Source organism: Taudactylus pleione, unplaced genomic scaffold, assembly GCF_031769625.1.
Source record: "Taudactylus pleione unplaced genomic scaffold, aTauple2 ptg001091l, whole genome shotgun sequence".
NCBI lineage: Eukaryota > Metazoa > Chordata > Amphibia > Anura > Myobatrachidae > Taudactylus > Taudactylus pleione.
Window position 1 is genome coordinate 1,055,024 of NW_028285492.1, and position 20,824 is coordinate 1,075,847.

The window sequence follows — 20,824 nt, forward strand, 5'->3', positions numbered from 1 at the left end:
AACCAGGAGCTAAGAACAGATGGCAATGTTTTTGTTTACCTACCAAGGGCAACGGGAAAAACCAGCTGTCTGAGTAGAAGTAAATAAGAAGAGACAATGGGTATTTTTACATACAAATTGGGAATCCCTGGATGCAGATAAAGTATAGTTGTGGCAATTGTAATATAATATCTACACAATTGGATTTGCCTGAATCCTAGACAAGATGGCTCCAAATCCCAAAAAGTTTGAGGTGATAATACATTTGCATGTCACACAAGAGTCTGTGAGAATAAAAGAGGTTTTGTTTTCCTTTGAACACAGCAGGTGGGGGCCTGCTGACAGAGGGCATGTAGAATTACAACCCTCAGCCATCCACACTGCTGGAGGTTCACTTCGTGTATGAGAGATTATGCACTTAAATCTCACCCATTAATAACTAGCGTCCTTATATCAAACCCCGAATACCCACACACTACATATTCGCATATAAGGTTCCATAAGCATCAAAAATGTATGATTCAAGTTGGTTAAGTTAGTTTAAATGCTAAGAAATAGAGGTTTTTGATATCTAAGGTATTATACATGATAAGCAAGGTATGTTTGGTCTCGTTCTGATGCGTACGCTTTTTACAGAATCCCGGTGTTATAGGTGGAGAGATCGCATCATGCAAACTCAAGTTACGGATCGCAGAACTTATAAGCAACAAAATGTTTTAATTGATGGAATGTTACAGGAGGCGTTACCAGAAAGACCCCGGCTGTTAGAGGCAGGGAAAGTCTATTTGAAACAACCTGTTAAATGTGTCGCTACATATGCTCCTCCTCTGGGAACCAATGAGATCAGCAGGAAGTTTCCCCTTTGTCCTGTTTCAGTCTGGGGGGGAATAAATACATGTGTCCAAACACTGGTTTGGGAGTTCATGCTGAATTTTGGGTGAACTGAGGATATCTAGTCAGAAGTCTATCTCTGGGTCCAGAGGCGCAGCGTATGTATAACCGTACTTGGTCTGTATTATTTCCTTTTACGCCTAAATTATGTATGTATAGATTGCGTGTAACTGACTGTACTTTTACCTGAATAATACTTGTGCGTTGGAACCACAAGATTCCACTCCTGTCTTTATTTGTGGTCATACTGCGTACGCAATTAGCGTTGTGTTTAGAGGTTTTTAGGCAGGGTTTTGTCTTAGAGGTTCTAGGCAGGTGAATCTTAGAGGTTTATATGAAGGAATATATTAAAAGGTTTATTTACAAATTTAACAGTGGGGGCTCATCGGTTTATCACACTATCTGATACACGATAACACTCTGTCAGTCCTCTCTCAGCAAAAGGGTGGAGGCGCCTTTTGAAAGATGCATTAGTCTTTCATTACCACAGTGTTGCTGAGAGCGTACTGCCGGTTATTGTGTAGAGGAAGCGCTGATCAGAATTCAGGGACAAGAGAGGAAAAAAAAAAAAGTTTTTTTCTCTGTTGATAGAACCTTACGTTTAGAGGGGTGCCGCAGTATTGAGTATGCGGCTGAGATGCATTTTTACATACGCAGTTAAAAAGTCATTATACGCTTGTGTGGTAGTCGCATAATTGTGTATGCGGCCGGTCGCACAATAAGCGTATACGCACTTCCGGTTCTGCTGCCACATGTTTGAACAAAGCCATTGAGGTTTACATTTTTTTTTCTATCTACCAATATCTGGGTAAACGTTTATTATCTGCGCAGAGAAAAAGTGTGTAACAGTGAGTATGTGTTGGACAGTTAAGGGTATCGTATGATCCTTAAGGGCTAGGTGCAAGGGTTAGCCTAGCGGCTCGGTAAGCAGCTTACTGTTCAGTACACAGAGTAGGTGTATGGTTTGTTATTTTTGTTAGGGACCGGCTCTCAGTGTGACTGCAGTGTTCAATAAAATTTGAGCATTGTAGTTGAGCCGCAGTAGGTGTGATTGTGAGCTGAGAGATAATAGGTGAGCGGGGCGCATCTAGAAATTTAATCCGTAGGTGAGCGTGGCGCATCTAGAAATTTCGTCCGTAGGTGAGCTGGCGCATCTAGAAATAACGTCTGTAGGTGAGCTGGCGCATCTAGAAATAACGTCCGTAGGTAAGTGAAAGTATCTTGATTGTCTTTCACCAGTTTAATTTTTATTGAAAAGCGTAGGAATTGTCTCAAAATGGGAGCCACGCAAACGGTAGAAATGTTAAGCAATGATGTGCTGCTAATGGAGGCTCCAATTGGATCAGCCCGTCGTATTATGCATACTAAGTACGGTACTTATGCAATAAGGTATTGTGATATATGGTTTAATATGACGAGAAAGAGTGTTAGTCCGTTCCCCAGAATGGGTAGTTTTGATAAAAATGTGTTAGATAATGTCCAGGATCACATCAGTATGGTGCGATCCCGAGAGAAAAAGATTAAATATTTTGAATGTTTAAAAATATGGCAGCATGAAGGGGATGCCTGGCTTAAAAATGTGCAAACGACGCAAACTAGCATTGCGAACGCATTGCCAGAAAATACATCCACGACGCTGAGATGCAATACGGGCGAGCCGCAAATTGGCGCGCACGTGCGGCAAAGTAGCGTCGTGGAGAGTATTGCCAGCAGTTCACGCTCACCTCCCCCACCTTATGTGGATGGAGGTGCAAGTACGGTTACCAAAAATACCAATAAAAATGTAACAAGCAACTTGTACCCTCTCTTAAGCAACCATAAAGAAAGTGTTTATGATATGGATGATGAGCCTATTGTAATGTCTGCCATTTCCCATGCTGTGCAAATGATAGATGTTGCATCACCACAATCACGGGTGGTGCCGCCATCTCCATCGGTAACAGCAAGGGAAGTGTTAACACACTCTGCACCCATAGAGGAAGTTGTTAATACCATATGTAGCAGCAGCAGATTAAACCCCCAGCCAGGTAACCAGGTCAAAGGTAGCAACACTGCCGATCTGCATCCCATTCGGACAATAACTGTTCCGAATGGAAATGCAGATGCAAATGGTGTAGTGCCCACGAGAGAAGTAGTAATGCATTGTCCATGGACAAGAGCAGAACTGAATTCCATCATAAATGATTTCCCCAATCCCAAAAAGGAACTAGCCAAATGTCAAAGATTTTTGAGAAATTTGGGTAGTTCTTATGAGCCCCCTAATAAAGATTGGCGTGTAGTGTTAAGGGCCAGCCTGCCACACAATACCGACGTGACAAAATTTATCATGGACTGTGTATTGGATGGAGACGTTCCCTTAACAGACCAAGTAAACCAAGGTAACATTTCCCGCATTGTGACTCAATTGGGTGTATATTTTCCAGTAGTAGTTAACTGGAACAAAATCTTCACAATTAATCAAAAGGAGAGTGAATCTGCAGAAGACTATTGTGACCGGGCTCTGCAGGCTATCACCCAGTACACTGAGATAGAAGATATTAAAGATAGCACTCACCACAGGGGAATGATAGTCACGGTACTCATGGACGGTCTGAAAGACGATTTAAAGATTCGGGTTCAGACCTCACAACCTGGCTGGAGGGGACTTACAATAGATAACCTCATAGAGTCTGCCATAGAACATGATAAATACATCTCCAAAAAGAGAGAGACCCAGAGCGAAAAACTAATGGCTGTCAGTATACAAGCTCTGGAAGGAATGACAATAACATCACAGCCAACCGACACACCTGCACACACACCTGCACCTGAACAATTACACGTCCTCACCAATCCCACACCACAGCAAACACATCCTTACCCCACATATCAAACACAACCACAGGTCCCATACTCATATCCCCCGCAATATCCTTACCCATACCCACCACCTTTCCCTCTTGCTCAAATCCCACAACAATCTTTTCATCCACCCCGTTCAAAATTATGTTTTTTTAACTGTCACCAAGTGGGACACGTAACTAAGTACTGCAAAGCGAAGAACACCACACAGGAACACAAGTTTCCCATGAGTTCATAGGTAACCCCAGTATCTTCTCCCAGGCCTTATATGACTGTTTATAATTTTTTTCAACCTATCAATGGATCTGTTCTAATGTAAAATATGGATGATTTATTGTTGTATTTTGGGTCCTGTTTAAATGATATTAAACTGTTGTGCTTTATCTCCCACTCATAGGACACAAGGTTGCTAAGGATAAACGGCAGCCATGCCAGGCTGAGGTCGACTACTCGGAAAACTATCCAACCCAGCGGCACAGGCATTATTTAGAGCAGTAGCTATTAATAACAAGATTTAATTGCAAGAACCTGTATGCAGATACTATATCCCTAGAATTATTAAAAGTGATAGGGGGACTTATTTTACAGGTGACGTTTTCAAGAACATGCGTAAGATGATGGGTAACAACACTAAGATTATCCCAGACTGTCTTTTCCTTTATTTGCCCCCCCCTTTGAGATATTGTCCAAACAGGCAGCCTCATGTGAAAAATTGATAATGAGGTTACTGTGCAGGGTCTCACGAAGATGAATGAGAATAACCGAAATTGGAAGTGTTATTAACTAACATGTCTAATGCAACCTGTCATGATGTCAAATCTGGAAGAATTTGTTATGATCCAAATTTTTTTTTAGCTCAGGTTGTTTGACGGATCGGTGGAAAGGTCCGTATCTGTCGATACAGCATCCTTAAAGGGTGGCCAGGGAAGATACGTGGATCCATTCTGCTCACTATAGGGAGGTTAACCAACCGGTGGAGATACAAGGCAGAGACAAGGCCGATAACGTGGACCTGTCGATTGCGAGCTTGTGCCGGAAGGATTAAAAAGAGTTTTATTTTTTTTGTCATGATGATCTGTTTGGGGATGCTCTGTGTCTGTGATGGGGGACCAATAAAGGAGATGTGAGCTGATGGCGGAGCTGATGGAGTGGAGTCAGGAGGAGGAGTACTATACCAAATCAGGGGAGTGCCGGTCCAATTTCAGTACAGTAAATTGTTGTGAAAATGTGAATAACAATAATAAGGAAGAACTGTAATTCAATCCTGAGTTATGACGTAGTGTATAACAATGTAGCCTGAGTTTGAGTGGTCGTGCATGGATATAACGTTTATGTTGTTTTAAGTCATCTTAGGTAATGCAGTCCCAACCCCTTCCAAGGCTCTCCTTATAGGATAGGTGCATCCCCACATCTTTCCCATGATCCCTTAAGGATCCGCGGTGTGCGTATAAGGGCAGTTTTATGTCCCTCCCGGAGACGCATTATCTGAATGGTTCAAATGACCATACTGTGTCATACCATAATAACATTGAACGGTATATTCTCATGCATGGCTAAACAGATTCAAATTAGGTTGTGATAGCATGTTGTTTGCTATCAAAGGGTGGACTGTCGAAGCTGAATAATTGAGTGAGACAAGTTCAGTTTAAAATTTAATCGCAGCGACGCCATCTTGCGAATGGCCGCAAGACTCCATGTTGGAAATGAGATCGCAAGACATCATTTTGTGTGGTCAGCATTAATTCAAGTTATAACCCAGGAGCTAAGAACAGATGGCAATGTTTTTGTTTACCTACCAAGGGCAATGGGAAAAACCAGCTGTCTGAGTAGAAGTAAATAAGAAGAGACAATGGGTATTTTTACATACAAATTGGGAATCCCTGGATGCAGATAAAGTATAGTTGTGGCAATTGTAATATAATATCTACACAATTGGATTTGCCTGAATCCTTGACAAGATGGCTCAAAATCCCAAAAAGTTTGAGGTGATAATACATTTGCACTTCACACAAGAGTCTGTGAGAATAAAAGAGGTTTTGTTTTCCTTTGAACACAGCAGGTGGGGGCCTGCTGACAGAGGGCATGTAGAATTACAACTCTCAGCCATCCACACTGCTGGAGGTTCACTTCGTGTATGAGAGATTATGCACTTAAATCTCACCCATTAATAACTAGCGTCCTTATATCAAACCCCAAATACCCACACACTACATATTCGCACATAAGGTTCCATAAGCATCAAAATGTATGATTCAAGTTGGTTAAGTTAGTTTAAATGCTAAGAAATAGAGGTTTTTGATATCTAAGGTATTATACATGATAAGCAAGGTATGTTTGGTCTCGTTCTGATGCGTACGCTTTTTACAGAATCCCGGTGTTATCGGTGGAGAGATCGCATCATGCAAACTCAAGTTACGGATCGCAGAACTTATAAGCAACAAAATGTTTTAGTTGATGGAATGTTACAGGAGGCGTTACCAGAAAGACCCCGGCTGTTAGAGGCAGGGAAAGTCTATTTGAAACAACCTGTTAAATGTGTCGCTACATATGCTCCTCCTTTGGGAACCAATGAGATCAGCAGGAAGTTTCCCCTTTGTCCTGTTTCAGTCTGGGGGGGAATAAATACATGTGTCCAAACACTGGTTTGGGAGTTCATGCTGAATTTTGGGTGAACTGAGGATATCTAGTCAGAAGTCTATCTCTGGGTCCAGAGGCGCAGCCTATGTATAACCGTACTTGGTCTGTATTATTTCCTTTTACGCCTAAATTATGTATGTATAGATTGCGTGTAACTGACTGTACTTTTACCTGAATAATACTTGTGCGTTGGAACCACAAGATTCCACTCCTGTCTTTATTTGCGGTCATACTGCGTACGCAATTAGCGTTGTGTTTAGAGGTTTTTAGGCAGGGTTTTGTCTTAGAGGTTCTAGGCAGGTGAATCTTAGAGGTTTATAGGAAGGAATATATTAAAAGGTTTATTTACAAATTTAACAGGACCCACGCCCCGTTCGGTCACTGAAGCAGCCGCCGGGTATACAGCGCTATTGTAACGGCAAGTAAGCGCTGCAGCAGGAGCACCTCCTCTGTTCAATATCCTCAGTGAACTGCCACTGCCAACTGCCGCTCCCTTCCCACTGACACCTGCTTTGCACTGGTCATGTGACCTGCCTGACACTGGTCATGTGACCTGCTCCTGAGCAGCTGCAGAGACTACTGGGAAATGTCTGCTAAGTGTTAGGCATTATGCCTTGCATAGTGGGGTATTACACAGACATTAACATTTTTTCGCAGCGGGTCAGCGTGCGGAATCACAGCTGTGATCACAATAGCGATCCATAGTGAATCAGGCCCGGGGTATGCTAGGTGTTGTAATGCTCCTAGTGATGCACACACACTATGCAGATATACTGCAGTGGTTGCAGAGGGGTCTATATAATATAAAACAGGTGGCACAGTATAGTTTGGGGGTCTGTATATATTGTAGATAGCCATAGCCTCTATTACACGGAGACACTCAGGGGCACGTCTGTTACTTAGGGGTCTATTTACTAAGCAGTGTTAGGAGACAGAGTGAAAAGTGATAAGGTGCCAGCCAATCAGAGTTTAGAAAATAAAATCATTAACGCCAGGATTACAAGTGATACAAGGACTTTTGTTCTGACATATTGAAGTGCCACAATCACTTTCTTTTTTAGTTAGAGAGAGCACTTGGCACTGTGGGCCTGATTCAGAGCCGGACGCTATTTGCGCTCGCTCGTTCAGAAAAAAGGGGCTGGCTATTTAAATTGAGCGCTTGCTCTTTGCGGTCTGTTGACGCCTCTATGTCTGAGCGAGCGTCCGAAACATGCACTCGCTATTTTGTAAAGATGCCCCTTGGCCACTCACATCATACGTCATCTCCGCTATTTATTTGATTAATCGAGTACATCGAAAGGCGTATGAACTGCTCACTGTTCTTGTGGTAGCATTTTCCTACCGCAATCATGCGAGTAGTTCAGGCTAAAAGACAACCAACTGACGTGGTCGATGACGCTGCTTTGTTAATTATGCACACCCATTAAACTCCCGTTTTGACCATTTGGCACGCCTGCATTCGGATCTCCACTCCCCGTTTTCAAGCACCTTCCCCTGTTACCACCCACAAACACCTCATTCTGTCACTCAAATTAGCAGGCACTCGCTATTTTGCGAGCACACGATTTCCGACCGCACTGACTGGTGGGCGCATGCACATTACAACCCATACGCATGCGCATATGTGCGAACATCGCTCGGAGCGAACGAGCGGCCGCTTATGAGCGGCTCTGAATCAGGCCCTGTCTCTCTTTCCTAAGCATCTGGGCCAGGGGTTCCCAACCATGGTCTCCAATGCCCACTAACAGTCCAGATTTTAAGGATAGCCATACTTGAGCACAGGTGACTTAATTAGTATCTCAGGGGGTCATTCAGACCCGCTCGCGAGCAAAGGACGCTCGCAATCGGGTCGATGTTGCCCCACTGCGCATGCGCACGATGGAGGGAACTCCGTCGTGCGCATGCGCGAGACCCGGATAGCGACGGGCTCTCTGTCGCTCCGGGTCTCGCACCAAAGGGGGCGTGCTGTCGATGTTGAGTGACAGCACACCCCCTTTGGTGGGCGTGCCGGGGGCGTGGCTGCCAGACGGAGGCGTTCCCATGGGAACGTCTACCGTCTGAAGCCGGCCCCACTGACATCACTAGTGATGTCAGTGGGAGTGATTTTGGCTCTGATAGAGCCAAAATCACTCCTAGGCTTGCGGCAGCGAGACCCTACCGCAGGGTCTCCATCGCTCCAAAAACAGGTAGGAGGGCCCTGATTCAGAGCGAGCACTCTGGTCAGAGCGTTCAGCTCTGAATCAGGCCCTCAGTTATTTTGATTTAACCATCTGTGCTCAAGCATGAATATCACTAAAACCAGGACTATTAAGGGGCACATCCACTAGGTGACAATGAAAAGACTGAATGATAATGATATCGTGATCATTTAGTAGTTCATTGTACTGTGCAGTGCCTATACTGAACAATATATTGTTCAGTGCAGGCACCCTCCATCATCCCCAAACATGGCCAATCTGTCGTTATATCGGCAGATTGACCGGCATGTTCGGGTGATGATTGATGTCAGAAACAACCAGCGGGAGCCCACATCACTGGTTGTTTCGGACATTTGCATGCCCAATTTGTGCCCGATTAACGAGTGATTGAATGATAATGACGTCATTATTGTTGTTGTTAGTGTGCCTTCAGGACTGACGTAGGGAATCACTGCTTTATAGCCTGAAGAGATTGTATAGTTTCATCCTGTGGTATCCAGCTTATTTTCTAAGCTGAAAACAGCATCAATCCTGCCGTGAATCTGTACTGTAAAACATCATTTGTCATCCCAATTTCTTCCTCATTAAAGGGCATCAGATTTGCTGTGAGTTGCGGCAGAAGATATCAAACTACATGAGCAATTCAGTACTGCTCCAGTACGGGGACAGCTTCTCCAAAAGCAGCTATACCTGCAAGTCTTAAGGTGGCCATACATCAGCGACTGGTAGTCATGATCCAGCGATGCAATGGGAAATGCCAGCATTTCCGGGTGGAAACGCCGACCTCCCACATCGATGTTCTGCGATCTGTTGCCGGATCGCAGACATTTGCCATGTTAAAAGTCGGCGATTTGATGATCGCAATTATTTTTTTATTGCGATCATCAAATTGGCAAAATCCAACATGTTGGATTTCTGCGATCCCGCGATGTCGGGTTGCAGCATCGCGGGATCGCGGCAATCCATCGCACATGGATGGGGCCCATTACTCTATTTCAGGCCTGGGAACCTTTTTTCTGCCGAGGGCCATTTTGATATATATAACATTTTTTGCGGGCCGGTGCAGGCCACTCCCCATTTATGTGACGGCATGCGAGGGCGGGACCACAATCTGCGGTGAACACAGCAATGCCCGGAGCAACCTGAGGATGCTCCGGGGAGCTACAAGGGCAGTGGTGTGACCGTCTGAAGCATCCTAAGGACACTCCAGGTGGCACTGCTGCATAGATTCTGGCTGCAGTGTGTCATTCTAGGCACCCTACTAACCAGATGAGGCTAGCAGAAAAAAGCTCAGAGGGCCAGACCAAATGATTCCGCGGGTCTTATACGGCCCCTGGGCCAGAGGTTCCCCATCACTGTCCTATTTTCTCTGTAAATTATTAGCAGCAAAAATTTCCACTGCTGGATTTGTACGGAGCTCACACGTGCACACTGTGAGGGCCGTAGAGGGAACCTCTATCCTGTAGGAAGGGGCGGGGCTCCAGAAACTAATGACATACAGTATGATCAACTCCCGCAATCAAATTCCGAAAGTTGAAAGTTTAATGAATGTAGGTACCCACAGGACAGGAGCGAATTAAGAATTCTCTGCTCAGTTGCCAGCATCACACTCCAGTCACTAGATTAGACTCTAGTGCTATGCTGGAGGACATACACAGGTCACCGGGAAAGTGGCGCAGCAGCCATTTTCCCAGTGATCTCCCCACTGTTCCTGCGCAAAACACAGGGAAAATGGCCGCAGGCGATTTGTAGAGCGATGGTACCACTCCGGCGAGGTAAGTTTTTTATGTTTTTAAGAAATGGGTGCAGGGTTTGCAGTGTGGGCCCCCCTGGACAGGGGCAGATGTGTACCGTACACCGTGCACCCATTATAGATTAATAGGGGTATGCGACCGATGCCACCACACAGAGCTCAGGGCTCTGTGGCCGGCACTGTCACTGCTCCACGCCCTTTTGGGAAAAGTCCTGCATGGATCCCCCAACTTGATAACAAGCATTGGCCTTGAAGTATCAGACGGTAGTGTAAAAATTGGGGGGACAAAGTATGGGGTCCCCCTGATTTCCCCTAACAAGCACTATGCTTTACCAGTCAGGGCTAGTAGAACTATAGCAGGGTGGACAATTAGCTGGGGGGGGGGGGAGAATCCACAACATAGTGCAAAGCAGGCCTAGGCTGGTCAGCACAGGGCTGGTATCACTTGACAAAATAATGCAGGCCTCCCTAGGGACACCAGCACAATGGGTGTGGGGCTAATAATTATTGTTAAAGAAAAGATTTAGGGCTGAATGTATCAATTTTTACATGAAAATTGTGATATATCCCGTCTTTCGCTTGCATACCAGCATCTGTTATCGCTGGTATGCAGGTACACTTACCTGCCGGGACAGGAACTTCCAATCAGAGCTGTCCCTTACGAAGCGTAGACTTCTGGTTTTATGACCTGCAGATGTGTGGTCATCGGTCATATCTCTGATATCTGCTGAGGACCCATAATACACATGGTGTGATATATATATTGCCATAAACCGTGGAAAATTGCAGATTTCTGAGGTTTTACCGCATTTCTAACTTTGATACATCCCACCTTTATTATTCTACTTACTGGCGCACTACAGGTCCAGCTAGCGCTGTCATGCCCAACTTAGAGCCATATTCAATTAGCCACGATAAGTCCGAATCCACGGAAAAGTATCGCGGATGACGTCATTTCACCTGCGGAAACTTATCCCCGTATTTAATTGTGGTGCCAGTGCGGATAGTCAATGCATTGGAATAGGCAAAAAAGATTTGCCTATGAATAGCAATTGAAAAAAGTGCAGAATTGGGGTTTTGGGGGTTCAAACTTTGGAAAAAAAACCCTGCACCATTGGGACAGTCCCCCAAAGGTAAACTGCGTAAAAAATGTTTTCAAAAATTCATTAGATCACTCCAAAAAACTAGTTTCATTTTGGGGGTGAAAAAGTCCAAAGTTGGGGGACAAACTTAAAAACTAGCCTTGTAGACTCCAGGGGGTCCCCCGAGTATGCCCCAGGTGTTTTTAAGTTTGCAGGTGCTTGCTGCAGGTGGATTTTTAATTATTTTTAAAACTTCACTGTAGCAACTGTAAAATATGCCTTCACCCATTTTCAAGTACCCCAAATTTGCTTCAGCAGGGCTATTCGGGGAGATCTATAGTGATCCCCAATGTCAATGCAACTTTTGGGGGGTGTCATGCCGATTTCCCCAAATCTTACACAACTTTTCGCATGTTAGAGTTTCGCCGGGTCCCGTTTTCGCAGACTTTTTACTTAATACGGAGATAAGCGGGGACGAGCGCGATACTTTTTTGCATTGAAAACTAGCAATGTGGGTAAAAGTACAGCATGCAAAAAGTACGGCTACTGGGGGCACTGCATAGAGGGGTGGCCCGTTCTGGGGCCACTGAATAGTGGGACTACTACTTGGGACACTATATAAGGGGCACTACTGGGGGGGACTACTACTGGGGGCACTATATAAGGGGCACTATATAAGGGGCTCTGCATAGGGGGGACTACTACTGGGGGCACTATATAAGGGGCACTATATAAGGGGCTCTGCATAGGGGGGACTAATACTGGGGGCACTATATAAGGAGCATTACTTGGGGCAGTGGCGTAACTAGGGGGGGTCGGGCAGGGTGCGTGCCCTGGGCGCCGTGGGACCAGTGGGGTGGGGGGGGCGCCGCCGGCCACGGTCCGGCCTGCCCTAGTTAGCCACCAGTGTAGCGCCGACCGCAGTGAGTGCGGTCAGCGCTACACATTTACACAGGACCGGCGCTAGGCTTCCAGCGCTGGTCCTGTGCTTCACAGCTGAGCCCGTTCCCTCCCCCTGAGCGCTTGCCCAATAGCGCTAGGAGGCGGGATCAGGCTGTGCATAACACACGCATCGCCGCCAGTGCTGGCGGCGATGTGTGTGTTAAACAGCAGCCAATGAGAGTCAGATAAACTCTCATTGACTGCTGCAGCACCCACTGCAAGAGCCGGGCTTCCGTCCGGCTCCTGCAGTGGGTAATGGGACAGACGTCATGACATCATGACGTCTCTCCCATAATGCTGAGCGCGCCAGCCCGGGAGGACTGGCGGGCGGCGGTGGCGGGTGCGGTGTCGCGGTCCGGAGCAGCAGTGTGGATTCAGGTAAGTATATTTTTATATATATTTTTTTTTAACCTGTCTGCACTACTGGGGGCACAACGGGGGAGGGGGGGTACCTCTACTGGGGGTGGGGGCACAACAGGGAAGGGGTGGCTACTACTGGGGGCACCATTATTGGGAGGACCTCTACTGGGGGGCTACTACTGGGGGCACTTAATCGGGAGGGGGAACCTCTACTGGGGACTACTACTTGGGGGGGGAACTACCACTAGGGGCATTATAAAAGGGGCATACTACTAGAGGCACTGCACTGGGGGGCCACTACTGGGGGCAATAATAGGAAGGGCCACTACAGGGGGCACTGGATAGGGGGGATCACTACTGGGTGCCTTCATAAGGGGGGCCACTACTGGGAAAACTGCATGGGGGGGACTACTGCTGGGAGCACTATATAAAGGGCACTGCATAGGGGGGGACTACTACTGGGGGCACTATATAAAGGGCACTGCATAAGGGGATACCGCTACTGGGCGCACTGCATTGTGGGGACTGCTATTGGGGGCACTGCATAAGGGGGAACACTCCATGGGGCACTGCATTTGGGGGGCCACTACTGGGGGTACTGAGTAAGGGGAACTAATTGTGGGCTGTATAAGAGGGACCACTACTGGGGATACTGTATAAGGGGCACTACTATGGGCCTGCATAAGAGGGACCACAACTGCATACTGGGGGTACTGTATAAGGGGTACTACTGGGGTTAAGGTGCATATGGATAGGAATGTTCAGCGTGAAAATAAAGGGGTGTGTCATGTTGACACACCCCATTTTTAAGTGACCACGCCCATTTTTTGCTGCACGGGCCTTAGGCGCGCGCACATCGGGGGCGGGGTCTCCCTTTTCAAATTTGCCCTGGGCTCCAAATACCCTAGTTACGCCACTCCTGGAGGGACTGCTACTGGGGGCACTACATAAGGGGCACTGCATAGGGGGACTACTGGGGCACTATATAAGGGGCACTACATATGGTGGACTACTACTGGGGGCACTATATAAGGGGCACTGCATATGGGGAACTACTACTTGGGGAACTATATAAGGAGCACTGCTGGGGGGACTACTACTGGGGGCACTATATAAGGAGCACTACTGGGGACAATACAAGGAGCACTACTGGGAGGACTACTACGGGGGGACTACTACTGGGGGCACTATATAAGGGGGACTACTACTGGGGCACTACATAAGGGGCACTATATAAGGGGTACTGTATATGGGGACTACTGGGGGCACTGCAAAGGGGGGACCACTACTGGGGGAAGGGGGGATCTTTAATAAATCATGCTGGCTGTATTTATTTGCCTACTACATTCATGTTTTTTAGTGATAGAGGTGTGTGTGCATGTATCTGTCTGTGTCAGTCAGTGTGTGTGTACCCCATCATAGGCTGAGTGGTATATTTTACTGTAGTGGTCCTAAATCCTGTGTAAGCTGTTTCTGCCTGTCTATCTATTTATTTGTGACTAGATGACCAAGGATTTGGAACCCCCGTTTCAAAATCCTGCATTTGCCACTGAGGTGCAATCAGGGAGTCAGGGTGATTGCTGCTATTTTAGGGAGTCTCCCTGGCAATCAGGGAGAGATGTCAGGTATGCAAAAGTGTCAGAATCACACTGCATATTTGCACATGTGCACCCACTGGGCCTGATTCTGAGCCACTCGTAAGCGGCCGCTCGTTCGCTCCTAGCGATGTTCGCACATCTGCGCATGCGTATGGGTTTTAGTACGCATGCGCCAACCAGTCAATGCGGATGGAAATCGTGTGCTCGCAAAATAGCGAATGCCTGCTAATTTGAGTGACAGAATGAGGCGTTTGTGGGTGGTAACAGGGGAAGGTGCTTGAAAACGGGGAGTGGAGATCCGAACGCAGCCGTGCCAAAAGGTCAAAACGGGCATTTTAAGGGTGTGCATAATTAACAAAGCAGCGTCATCGACCACGTCACTTGGTTGTCTTTTAGCCTGAACTGCTCGCATGATTGCGGTAGGAAAATGCTACCACAAGAATAGCGAGCAGTTCATACACCTTTCGATGTACTCGATTAATCAAATAAATAGCGGAGATGACGTATGATGCGAGCGGCCAAGGGGCGTCTTTACAAAATAGCGAGCACATGTTTCGTTCGCTCGCTCAGACATAGAGGCATCAACAGACCGCAAAGAGCGAGCGCTCAATTTAAATAGCCAGCCCCTTTTTCTGAACGAGCATCCACAAATAGCGTCTGGCTCTGAATCAGGCCCTCTGTTCTCACACAGAAATGTTTTTATCCAAAAACAGAATCACAAACAAACTGTATTTTCACTTTTACTTTCAAACACACAATATAAATGGAAAACAATTAGGTTACAGTGACTTTAGGAAGTACATATACACAATATACCACTTTCTATTCATCCATGTAATTTCTAATATTTGCGAAAACACGTACGATGCAATCTAACAAATTACAACAAAAGCACCTGAAATTGATCTGGAACATACACTGCACATGTAAATAAAAGACGTGTGCGTGCAGACACCATACTAACAAGTGACAGTAATAGAAAAAACTTCATAAAGAAAGAAGGCACCTTGGAAGTAGACCAACCTTTGAGAAGTTGTGTTCTATTTCAGGAACAGCTCCCCCTTGTGGTCTGTTATTACATTCTACTGTACATATGCCTTGCTGATACTTAATTGGTAGGGTGCAGCTGCTGGTATCATCTGTTCATGCTAGGCCATCTGATGAAGTTGGAAGGTTAAATCAACTGAGACAGCCCCAAAAGCCCTCCACATGCTCTTCCGCTGGAAGATCTCCAGAAAGTCGACCTTTAACGTGTGTTATTATCAGATGATTTATTTTGATACATGTTATCTAGTGATCCTTGTTGTGTAGTTTACATTGTTTTGTTTTTTTATTGTCATCATGTATGGAAGAGACCATGATTAATATATGCAATTTCTTATGACTCTACTACCTTGTTCACCAGTTTACCATTTTGGGTGTAATTTAATAACAACCAATATTGTTCAGCAGTTACTTCAAAATGATTAAAATAAAACTTGGGAATTCAAGATCTCATTCAGGGCTGGATGTAAACACTCAGACAAGTCTGGCACCAGAGCCGTAACTAGACTTTTTGGTGCCCTGTGCCAGAAAGATCAATGGTGCCCCATTATTTTCCAAATAGGGACATAACGCACCCGGAAAAGGGGCAAGCCCTCACTGGGAAAGGCCAGGGAAGAGATAAAGGAAGCCAGGAGGTGCTGGGGATAAAATAAGAAGAAGCTAAAAGTGAGAATGATAATAAACAGCAAATTGACAGGCCCGAACAGCGCCCCCCTGCCCTGCAGTGCCCTGTACCATTACACAGGCCACACCACCCAAGTTACGGCCCTGTTTGGTACTTACCCCTTCCTCTACCGAAAGGGACAAAACTGGAGTTGGGGGGGCATAGAGACGCGGCCAAAGTACAGTAAGGCCACATCAGTGTGTGAAATGCACCCCAAGATGGCCGCCTAACTGGCACACATTCATCTGTTTGGAGGGGGATGACTTGTGAGTACTCACCCCCCGGTGCAAGTTGTAAGCTGATGTTGATGACAGCTGCTGGCCGCTTCTGATTCACTGACGGGGTCAAAAGAGAGTTACGCACTGTCCGCTTTTTTTGATCAAGCCGACAAACGGGTGATTTTTCCGGGATTTTATTTTTCCAGGAGTTTACAGACCGGCAGACTAAATTTCGCTGGTCTATATCCCGACACGAGACGCCCAATGGGGGACTTCAGATAGATGTCAAAATACCGACTCCTATCTGAATCCAGATGCCGGAACACTGAAGGATGATAGTCTGGGGCATCCTTGGTGTTAGCTGCAGTGGGGGAGGGTTAGGTTTAGAGAATGTAGCGGGGTTAGGGTTAGGCATCCCTAGGGGGGAGGGTTAGGGTTAGGCAGCCCCCCCGTGAGGGTTAGGTTTAGGGTGTGGGAAGGGTGGGTTAGGTTTAGGCACCACCGAGGGGGACTTAGGGTTAGGCTCCACCCTGCGGGTTTTAGGGTTAGGCACCTCTGAGGGAGGGTTGGGGGGGTAGAGGGGGGGGTTAGGGTACTTACCAGTCGGCGTCGGGATATCCTGCTGTCGGGCTTCTTGCCGCCAGTATTACATACGGATTCCGATTTTTCCACATATTTAAAGCCCCAAAATCTGTGCTTTACATTATGCAATTTTTTTTATAAAAGTTACTGATTGCTGCCACTACACACTGAATTTGCAAATGTTCATCTCAAAGGAGGATGACATAGTGACAGAAAAATATGGGAAATAAATTATCGAGAATGCATACACACTGCTTGATATCGGAAGATCGAAGCCAAGATTTTCTGTCTTGTACAACTGATTAGTGAAATCAGGGCATGACAAATTTTTCTAAAACCTAGGAGCCAGGATGAAAGTGTTGGAGCCAGACCCCCCCTTCCCCCACTTCCCCATGAGAGGGTAGCTTACTAACCCCCCATGGCCACACCACTAACGGGGTACCCCAGGTAATCCACCCTCCCACAGCCACATTATTGAGCAGCTAACCTGCCTCTCTAGGCAACCAACCCCCAGAAAGACCACCCCTCCGCAGCCAAAAAACCCCAGGCAAGCAAAGCCACCACCAGTAGTGGGCGAACTAGAGAGTGGTGGGGCCCAGATGCAAGAATATGCTTTGGGCACCCCTATGCAGTTCCCCCAGTAGTGGTCCCCCTATGCAACGTCCCCAGTAGTAGTCCCCCCTATGCAGTGCCCCCAGTAGTAGTCCCCCCTCCGCAGTGCCGCCAGTAGTAGTCCCCCCTCTGTAATGCCCCCAGTAGTAGTCCCCACTATGCATTGCCCTTAGTATCGTCCCCTTATACAGTGCCCTAGTAACACCCCCCCTTATACAGTGCCCGAGTAGTGCCCCCCCCTCGTACAGTGCCCCCAGTAGCGGCCACCCCCCCTATGCTGTGCCCTCAGTAGCGGCCAGTCCCCCTATGCAGAGTCCCCAGTAGTGGTCCCCCTATGTACTGCCCCTTTAATCAGTGCCCCCAGAAGTGGTCCCCCCTATACAGTGCCCCCAATAGTAGTCCCCCTTATGCAGTGACCCCAGTAATAGTCCCCACTATGCATTGCCCCTAGTAGCGGCCCCACCCTGTACAGTGCCCCAGTAGTGGCTCCCCCATACAGTGTCCCCAGTAGCGGCCACCCCCACCTATGCAGTGCCCCCACAGTAGCGGCCACCACCCCTATGCAGTGCCCCCACAGTAGCGGCCACCACCCCTATGCAGTGCCCCCACAGTGTCCCCAGTAGCGGCCACCCCCCTATGAAGTGCAACTTTAAAAAAAGAAAATGCAACTTACCTGATCCACGCTCCTGCCGACGACCACCGCTGTCCGCTCCTCCTGGCCGCTCTGAACTATGGGAGAGATGTCATGACGTCTCTCCCAACCTGCTGCGGGGTGAGCCGGAAGGCGGAGCTCATGAGTGAGCTCCAGCCAGCTCACTCCATGGACAACGCAGCAGCCAATGAGAGTCTGACAGACTCTCATTGGCTGCTATAACAAACATACATGTTACTCTGTAGTGTGGACCGCGCTCGTGGTCTGCACTACAGGACCCGGAGGTTGCTGAAGATCTGGTCGCCAGGCAACCAAATCTGGTCACCATGACGACCTGGCCCCCGGGTTTTGTCGAGCCCTGGGTTAAATGAAGGAATGCGTTTGAGGGTGTTTAACGATTTTATCAGCGAAACACCAAAACAATCATTCATATACACTATACAATAAATGCAGCCAATCACCCAATTGTTGGCAAATTGGCCCAATAATTGTATAGCTTTAGACAGCTAGTAAATGCAAATTGGTATAACTGATGCAGCTGTGATATAATAAAGCAAGTTTCCTATTCTGTATGGGAAGGAGAATGCTGCTGTTATGTTTATTATTGTGGACTTAAAATAAAAGTTTAGATTTTATATTTGCATCTTGTTGGATTTACTGTTAGCAGGCGACATGGGACTTGGGGCCTTATTCAGAGGCGGTCGTAAGATGCAAGCAGTTGCTCAGAAACAGGGCGACCGCTTGCATCCTGAACAGCCGCCTCCATGTCGGTCGTTAGGCTGTGGGTTAACACCCACAGCTCTAACGAACGCTAAGGGAGATGGTCACAATTGTCAAGACCATCGCGACCATCGGGGCTTACGACGAGACCCTAGGGTAGGGTCTCGTCAACCTTAAGCCCCAGCTCAGTGGGGTCGCCCACAAAATGGCAAGCGTTCCGAAAGGAACGCCACCGTTTGGCCGGGCACGCCCCCTGCCCGCCCAGCAAATGGAGAGAGCTGTAAATCAACATTGACAGCTCGCTCCGTCTGCTTCGAACCCGCTAACGACGGGTGATCCGTCGTTAGCGGGGACTCATGCATGCGCATGACGGAGCCGTCTCCATCGTGTGCATGCCCTGTGGACCAACATTGAGTCGGTTGCAAGCACTCAGCGCTCGCGACCGACTCTGAATATCATCGATACTTTAAGGCCATTTACTGTAATGGATATGAAATGAATAGTGTGAATAGTGTGTTTTAACCATTTTTTGGACACATGATGAAGCCACAACTCCTGTCATATTCCTTGCTCATGTGCTCCTGATATGTGCTGTGAGAGTGAGGTGAATTTGCTGTCTACAGTATGCAGGGTTAGGCAGCCAACTGTTTATAGGTAGCAAAATGTGATTTCCTTTCCGAGCACATTTTGTGTTTAGATGCAAATTGATTGCAATTCTGAATGAGGTCCTCATTGAGCAAACTCTCTAATCTTGTTAATATGGATTTGGAGGCTGATGCAGAATCAGTGGATCTGGTTTCTCCACGGTGTTGAGTCATACGCAACTAGACACAAAAGAGGAAAAGAGGAGAGTAACAGCAGACGCTCCTATATGCAGTGAATTGTGAATAATACATATGTCGCACACCAAAAACTGGGGAGCTTACTCCAATAAAAGAAAATTCAAATAAAAAACGAGGGGTGGAGAGAGCAACTGGAAAATTGGTCATTTATTCTTAAGTACATATAAGTATAAAACAACAAAAAATAACACAATAATTGACCTAAAAATGCAATGAGATAATAATGTGGAGGGACAAAGGTAATGATGTAAGAAATAGCCACCTGGAAAAATAAGGTGAAATAACACAAACTAAAAGAAAGACAACCTGTAAACACAAAGTTCAACAGTAAATGAGGTTCTCAAATGAATAGTGTGAGACAAGTTACAATGTATCTAGTTCACTGCTGAAAAGAAATAAAGTAACAAATTATCTCAAACAACTAATGCCGGGTACACACTAGACGATATGTCGTCCAGTCCGGCAGATCGGATGACATATCGGGCACATCAGCCAGTGTGTACTAACTATGTCGCTGATGATGCACCGTCGCTCCCGGCAACGGCATGTTTGTGCGCACATGCCAATGCCGGCACCCCGCCGGGTGCCGTAATTAACGAGGTCGACACACAATAGACATCGTCTAGTATGTACCGGCCTCAATAGGTGAGGCAGAAGCTTGGTCAATCATTCAAACTTATAACAGCTCTTCCAGTATGCCGCAAAGTTTAAAGGCCAGAGTCAGCCTTAATGATGGAAAAGATGTCTGAAAAAAGTTAATGTGTGCACACAAACAAACTTTGAAGAGTTGAACCTCCAGTGTATATCATCAAAGACAGCCATGGTGAGTATCTTGGAAGTAAGAGAGCTAGTAAATCAATAGCTGCAGTGCTTACTGGTGTGTGGTTAGATTAAACTTGCCCAGTACTGGGATTGCAAGCGCTTACACCTCTCAGCAATTAAAATAAAATCACAACTTCAAACATGAGCCTACAGTAGAAGTAATGATCGGTAAAAGTTTGCAGTGTCAGCAACCGTGACAGGTACTTTGCAAGTGGTTATGTGTCGGTATATGAACAACCCAATAAGACAGTGTTATACTAGATCTGGCATATGTGTGAAAGGTCCGACCTGGGTTGACAGTCCTGGGTCTGCGACCCTGGAAGCCATCAGGGTTTTCTGCAGGACTTGCAACCTGGGACGATGACCTGGCTCAAGTCTGAAAGGGGC